Source organism: Ornithodoros turicata, chromosome 7 (assembly GCF_037126465.1).
Source record: "Ornithodoros turicata isolate Travis chromosome 7, ASM3712646v1, whole genome shotgun sequence".
NCBI classification, from domain to species: Eukaryota; Metazoa; Arthropoda; class Arachnida; order Ixodida; family Argasidae; genus Ornithodoros; species Ornithodoros turicata.
In genome coordinates, this window is record NC_088207.1 from 41138985 (window position 1) to 41146013 (window position 7029).

Here is a 7029-nt window from a genome sequence, read left to right on the forward strand (position 1 = left end):
CCCCAGGAGTATGGTCGTAAAGCGCGTATGTCACATTATCGGGGGTCATATTAACGAGGGTTCACTGTATATTCAATGTACAAATCAGACGTATTAGGTAGCGAGTCATTTATATGAACACTCTCGAACATTGACAGGACGCGTTCCCAGTTCAGCTCAGTTGGGAGCGATATTGGTATTGGGCGACTTCCGCTCTGGTAAGTAGTTCATTGATCCGACGTGAAGCCCCCACCCCGCCTACCCCAGCAGTTGATCTGCGTTTTACAATTAAAAAGGGTCATTGTGCGAAGTTGCTAATGGGTGTGTCATTAACGGCAGTACGGTGTGGGTGATTGCGTCCACGTTTAAGAAGTACTTGTGCGAAGCGCGCGCTCTTGGGGGTATTATTCCAAGAGTGGGAGGCTACTATACGTGGGTGGGGCTTTTCCACAGGCAGGGGCATCTTTGTTCTCACCCTTGCGCTTTTGTTTGTTTTGATGCCTTTGTTAGCGCCGCGAAGCAGCTCTGGCGCTTTTCGTAGATCTCAAATGCGTTGCAAAGATCAGAGCAAGAACGTCACCGCGGAACCATTGCCGCGAATGGTAGTTATCGTTTCTGATTTGAGGGGAGAGTGGGGGAGGGGCCGTACGCCGCATTTTTTGTGGCAATTAATACGTATCTGAATTGCCACAAAATAGCACACGCCTACCGTTTTCAGCCAATCAGCAATGTTTGATTCAGATCGTGTTATACAGTGAAAATGATGGAACGTAACTTTTCTAAGCCTGGAACACACACAGACAAACAAACGACGTCGGAAGGCCGTTGCCAGCGTAGCGCAGTGGTTAACGAACTCGACTGGCCATCAAGAGGTGCGTGGATCGATCCCCGCCCCAGTCTGACTTTTTCGACGACAGCCTAATTCCAATCTCTCAAAACAGAACTTCACCACATAGCACGGTGAACGCCAACCATTTCATAGAAGGATACTGAAGGCAAACTGAAGCGGGGGAAAGCTTGGGGCAAACTGACGTCCTATTTTTTGATTATCGTAGAGCCTTTGACAAGGTCCCACATGGGAAAACTATAGCGTAAGCTTGAGGAAACTGGTCTTCCGTACGGTATTTTACGTTGGATCTCTTCGTATTTAATGGATCATCGCCAATTTGTTGAAGTTAATAATGGTCGTTCAAAAGTATGTACGGTTACTTCCGGAGTTCCACAGGGAAGCGTTTTGGGGCCCTTATTATTCTTAATTTATATTAATGATTTAGTAAATGTAATTTCTAGTGGCGTTTCTATAGAGCTTTTCGCGGACGAGTGTATAATCTATAAGGACATCTCCACATTGGCAGATCATACCTTATTGCAAAATGCTGTTACAGCAATTTCCAAATGGTGTTGCCGATGGGGAACGGAAATTAACAACGAAAAGACAGTTTTGTGGAGAGTTACTAGGCAGAGGCCCCCTAGTATTTTTACCTATTTCCTTAATGATTGTGAGATAAATCAAGTACCAAAATACAAATATTTGGGCATTACTCTTACTAGTGACCTTAGTTGGTCTACCCACGTAGCGGAAGTATGCTTTTCAGCCTTGAAGAAGTTGTGGGCTAGCAGAAGAAGGTTGAATGAGACCCCAGTAAGTATCAAAATGTTAACTTATTATTCTTGTATTAGGTCAAAGATGGAATATGTGGCAGTCGTTTGGGATCCCTGCTTGAAAAAAAAGTTATTTCGCAGCTCGAAAGGGTCCAGAGGAAGGCTGTACGTTTTATTTTTGGAAAATACAGAAGATCTGATTCACCATCTTGTCTGATGCAGCAGTATAATATGCCTACTTTACAGGCGCGCAGAAAAATAGCTCGGTTATCGTTTCTTGCTAATTGTTTATCAGGAAAAATAAAATTGAAGTTGCCAGATTGCGTGAAGCCACCCTCAACTAGGCGTACTCGTCATAGCCAGCACGAGTGGTTGCTTACTCCAGCTTTTGCTAGGACCTGTGCCTACAAAACAAGTTTTTTTCCTAGAACCATAGATGAATGTAACTCGCTTCCATCTCAAGTTTTCCATTCGGGAAGTTTTGTCAGTGAGCTTGAACGTATCTTTTGTTGATTATTGTATGGCAAAGTGGCCGTATAGTTAAATTTTTGGAAAATTTCTTCCCGATGCTCTTTCACTGCAACACTTTTGCTGTCTTGTTGGTTCAATTTGGGCTTGGCCCATCCTGCTTGGGCCTTGCGCTCGCAGTATGTATAAATAAATAACTAAATAAAAGCGCGTGCGCGTACGCCCTTCTGTGATACTTATAGTGTCTTCAACTGGTTGCTTCCGATCGCTCGAGAACGCTCTAGAGCGACATTTCATCTTCGACTAGTTCAAACAGAGCACTCCCACTGCATTCGACTGGTTTATTTGGAGCTCTTTGCTCCAACTCGGTGTCTCCGCTCTAGAGTGCTCTCACCAACGCCGTCGGAGCGGTTGCCAAATATGGTTCGGTTCCGGTCACGTGACTGCGCCAGCTTCCGCTGAGTGTTTCTGTTCCGCCATGGGTGCCATGTTCACCGTTTTGCGTCGTCGTCGTTTTGACTTCGAGAGAAACACCGGAAGTCACGTGAGTTAACATTCCATCTCCTCTGCTCGAACGTGCCGCGCTCGGCTCGTGCACGATTCCTCCGACTTGGAGCTGGAGTGAGATGCGGTCTTGCCCGCTCCGGCTCGGAGTATCGGGGCGACCAGTCGAAGACACCATTAACAGAACAGGATAAGCATCATAAAAAGGCGTACGCGTTCCATTTCTAACGAATCAGGGGGCTTAATCGCTTCATCGTCGTTACGGTCGTTACAAGCTAACGAGTGACGGGAAATTCAAAAAGGTGGGCACGTGACACATTGCACGTGACGTGTACCACGGCCTTCACGTATCGCGCGAAGAGCGCCGTGCACGTGTTTCATGACGTGCCCACCTTTTTAAATTTCCCGCCCGCCTTTTTGAATTTACCGCCACTCGTTAGCGTGTAACGACCGTAACGACGATGAAGCGATTAAGCCCCCGGGGCCAGAACAATGCCAATCGGGATGGTAGTTGGCTGAGAGCGCGCTATGCCGTGAAGTTCTGTTTGGCACAGTTCTCCTAGAAGTCGGCCCAGGACGCACATTCTCCCAGGGCGTCAGTCGTGACGTTGCCCACCTCTTTGAGGCCGACAACGGCGAGCCCTTTCACTAGCAGCACCACCATCATCTGTTTTAAGTGTGTGTACTTCTGTTTCGTTTTCTTTCTTCTTTTTTTGGAGTGTACCGGCTTCTACTAACGAGCGTTAGGTTGGAATGGTGCCATACGCGCCCGTTCGCATTTTTTCAGCATTGTAACCAAATTTTCTCTTGTTTTCGCCTCATACGGCACTCATCTTCTGTTCTGTTACCGATTCATCATTAAATTCCAGCTCCGCTTTCTAGCATTAAACACTTTATGTCCCGCTTTTTTTTTTTTTTTGCCTTTCACATTGTTTTTGTACGGTGTGTCATCAAGTTGCAAATGACTGAACATTCGTATCCGAAATAGAAAAACGAGGAAACAAATTGAGAGAAAGAGAACGTTCCCCTGATTAATAGCGCATCCAGCAATGGAAAGAACCACTAACCGTTTGATACATGATTTTGCGACTTCTGAACGCTTTCTTTCATTAGCGCCTTCACCAGGCGACGGAGGGCTGAAATTCGTTTCGAGAGCCCGTGGACAACACAAAGAACCCATGTCCATCAGGCGTGTCTTCTTGCAGCAAATGACTAATCTTTCAAAGCCTGATTGGTTGTAGACAGCATCTTCTCCAGCACCTCTACTGGCAGCTAATGAGTTGAAACAAGCATCACCGTTGATGGGAAGCGTAGTGGTGCTTTCAACGAAACGTAGCGTTAAGTCTCTCTCTCTCTCTCTCTCTTTTGTTTTTGTTTACTACGCTGTTTCTACAGAGCTGAGTCAACGCTGTGTAGTGCGGTGGAGTAGTTTTGCAGGAGTAGTTCTTTTCCCATGAAAGTTTCAGGCTCATTACGTTATACAAAATTTTAAAGCCGATCGAAAGTCATCAACCTCTATACCCCTGAGGAACGTCGAGATTCCGGTGAAATGTCGGGCTATCCTTGTATCAAATGTAGTACCACTACAATTTTATGGCCTACAACCAGCTCAACTCATAATAAATCCTGGTTCCGGTTTCCTGGAAGCTACGCAGACGGGACACATACAAAGTGGACGATACTGAGTCGAGCTCTGATTTATGCTAGCCGCTTGGTTGTCGGTTCGTTTCAGATTTTGTACCCTGTTCACGTTTACACCAGCGAGCTTGATTTCCCATACTGTATTCTCAATCTTGCATTAGAAAATTTATTTGGGAAGGCGCTCGTGGTCTATATAGCAGTTGTGAATTGCCTTCTAATGCGGTTCTGCAGTATTCCATGACGCTCGATCTCTCACAGCAGCTCTGCTGGCGGGGAGGGGGGTATATGTTTATTAAGAAAAATAAATAAAGGAAAGGATAACCAGGCAAACAGTCGGCTTGCTATTCCAAAAAAGGGAAAAAAACAAAAAAGATGGCAAAGAACAATAAGGAAAGAAAGGGAAAGAAAGGAAGAAGGAAAGAGACACTAGAACAACGGGCTCTGCCGGGTTTTGTTCACATGCTGTGTGAGACAGCGTTTGTTCGCCCTCTCCCAGCGAACGTGCAATAAGTCGAAACCCTAAGTATGATGATGCAATACAATGACGGTATTACAATATTTCATACGTATTGCCTCACCGTTTCATGCCATGCACAGGAATAGCCAAGTAGCACTTTGCTGTCATTCGATGCGTTGAATATTGCATGGTAACCCCACCCCACCCCATCTCATCGTCATCATTTATTGTTGTTGTTGTTGCATGGTAGCAATGGACAAGACGAACATCAGTATTGAGCAGCGACCAGTGATGAAATTTTCAACCAGCGAAGACGCTACATAAGCCAGTATTTCTGAAAGCACGAAAAAAGTGTATAATGCATCACCATATGTCCGTCTGTAACTGTCGAACGATAGACAACATTGTTGAAGCATATGGTAGGCGGGTAGTCCGTTTGAAGACACCAGTGAAGAAATATGCCGCAACAGGTGTGGGAGAGTTATTTAATAGAACCGGGCATTACTACTGGGCCTGTGGAAATGATATTGGGTGAGGGAATCCCGAATGTCCTTTCATGCTGCTACCGAAAATGCTGACCCCCAAAATGAAGAGGGATCGAGTGGAGCATTCTCGTCAAATGTCACCCGCATGAACGCTCTTTCTACTGGCGCCTGGGCACTGTACATGAAGCGTGGATCTACCGCTACGACCCCGAGAGCAAGCATCACTGTTCCGCATCGCCCCCATGTTCAAGAGAGCATCTGCAGGAAAGCTCATGATAGCAAGAGTCTGGGACGAGGTTGCGCCCGTCGATTAACTTTCGTCGAACAACAACAACAGAAGCATACAACGGATGCTAGGTGCACATCCAGGTGGCATCTTGGATAGCGCTGCGGTAGATTGAGCCGACAAATTCTGCTGCTCCATGGCAACGCCCCAGCGCATACCGTCTTGCACAGGCGACTTCACGGGAATTTGGCCCGTGTAATTCTTACTTCTGTGTGAGGCCGATGACTAAACTCGCTATAGCTAAGATTCTGACCACGTCTAGGATTAAACGTTTTAGTGCAAAACCCTTAAGTATAAAATCTATTGTTTTTCATTGTGCTGTAGAGTTGTGCTACCACAAATATAACGACAGTAGCGAAACCTCTGTTCTCCTAGTTGTTCGGACTGTGGCCCGGTCGAGGGCACATAACTAGTCTGAAGTCGTGTGTGCTCTGTGCTGTGCACGTCGCTGGATAGCCGAACCTTTAAAATCTTGACAGTTTTGGGCCCTTGGGCCTCACTCTATAGGTGGCGTGCTTTGGATACCCTGATAACCTTGTGCAGCTGCCATTTGCATCGTATAAGGAGATCACCATTGCCATAGTGATCAACAGCGCTCCCGTGGGCTTGTTTCAAGATGTCGCCTCGGGCAATGTATTTTGACCTTCCCCTTCTTGGGCTCTTAGGTTCTCCCTTTCACAGCGTATCGCGACGTAAAGCCACGAATTATTGCTATTATTATTACTCTCCCTTCCTTAAAACTCTCTGTCAATCTTTTGGTAGTCAGTTTGTCGCAAGAGCCACGTAGACCGTATTTCTGTGTAACACACCAGCTGGTCACCCTTCTTTCGTTTTGGTAGCGCCAAATGTAAATGTAGCACAAATACAAATGTCTGCGCCTGTACACAAATGCAATAAAAGAGAAACACGCACAGTTTTTATCAATGGCTAACCTCACATTAGAGAAGAAGCCTCATTGTACTAGGAAGCAGATTCACTAGAACTTCAATTGGCACACAAAGTGTAATTTATCAGATGCAGCCACCACTAAATGAATTTGGCTTTTTTACAGATATATGAGCGTCGTCAAACAAGAATTTGAAAATGTTATTTTGGTGAACACTAGAGTGCAGGTATGATATGAGAGAACGATATGACCGAGTGAATGAATTGAAACAAATGTACATGGTGTGCGATAATGCTGTTATGTCTTTGAATATGGAGATAGAAAGTGGAGATATGGCTTATGCTGTCTGAAGGTTATACTGAAGGTGCCAGGGGCCTTCGTCAAGCTCGTTAGAGCTTGTTGTCCCAGGTTCCTCCACAATGTGTGGGATATAAAATTATGTTATAAGAACAGAAATGAATGTCACGCGCCCTCAACCATTAGCAGAGCTCTTGATCCTGCAATCTTCGTGATAAAGTTAGATAAAGCATGAAGCATTTCTTTATTCACATCACATCACATCAAAGCATGAAGAGTGCAGGATCAAATAGTCGATTATTGGGTGAGGGAGCGTGGCATTCACCTCTGTTCTTCACGCTTTCTTCACGTGACGACAAATGACAGGCGGAACACAAAGTAATCGAGGTCGATTACTTTGAGGAGAATAGGGAGGAGTGTAGGC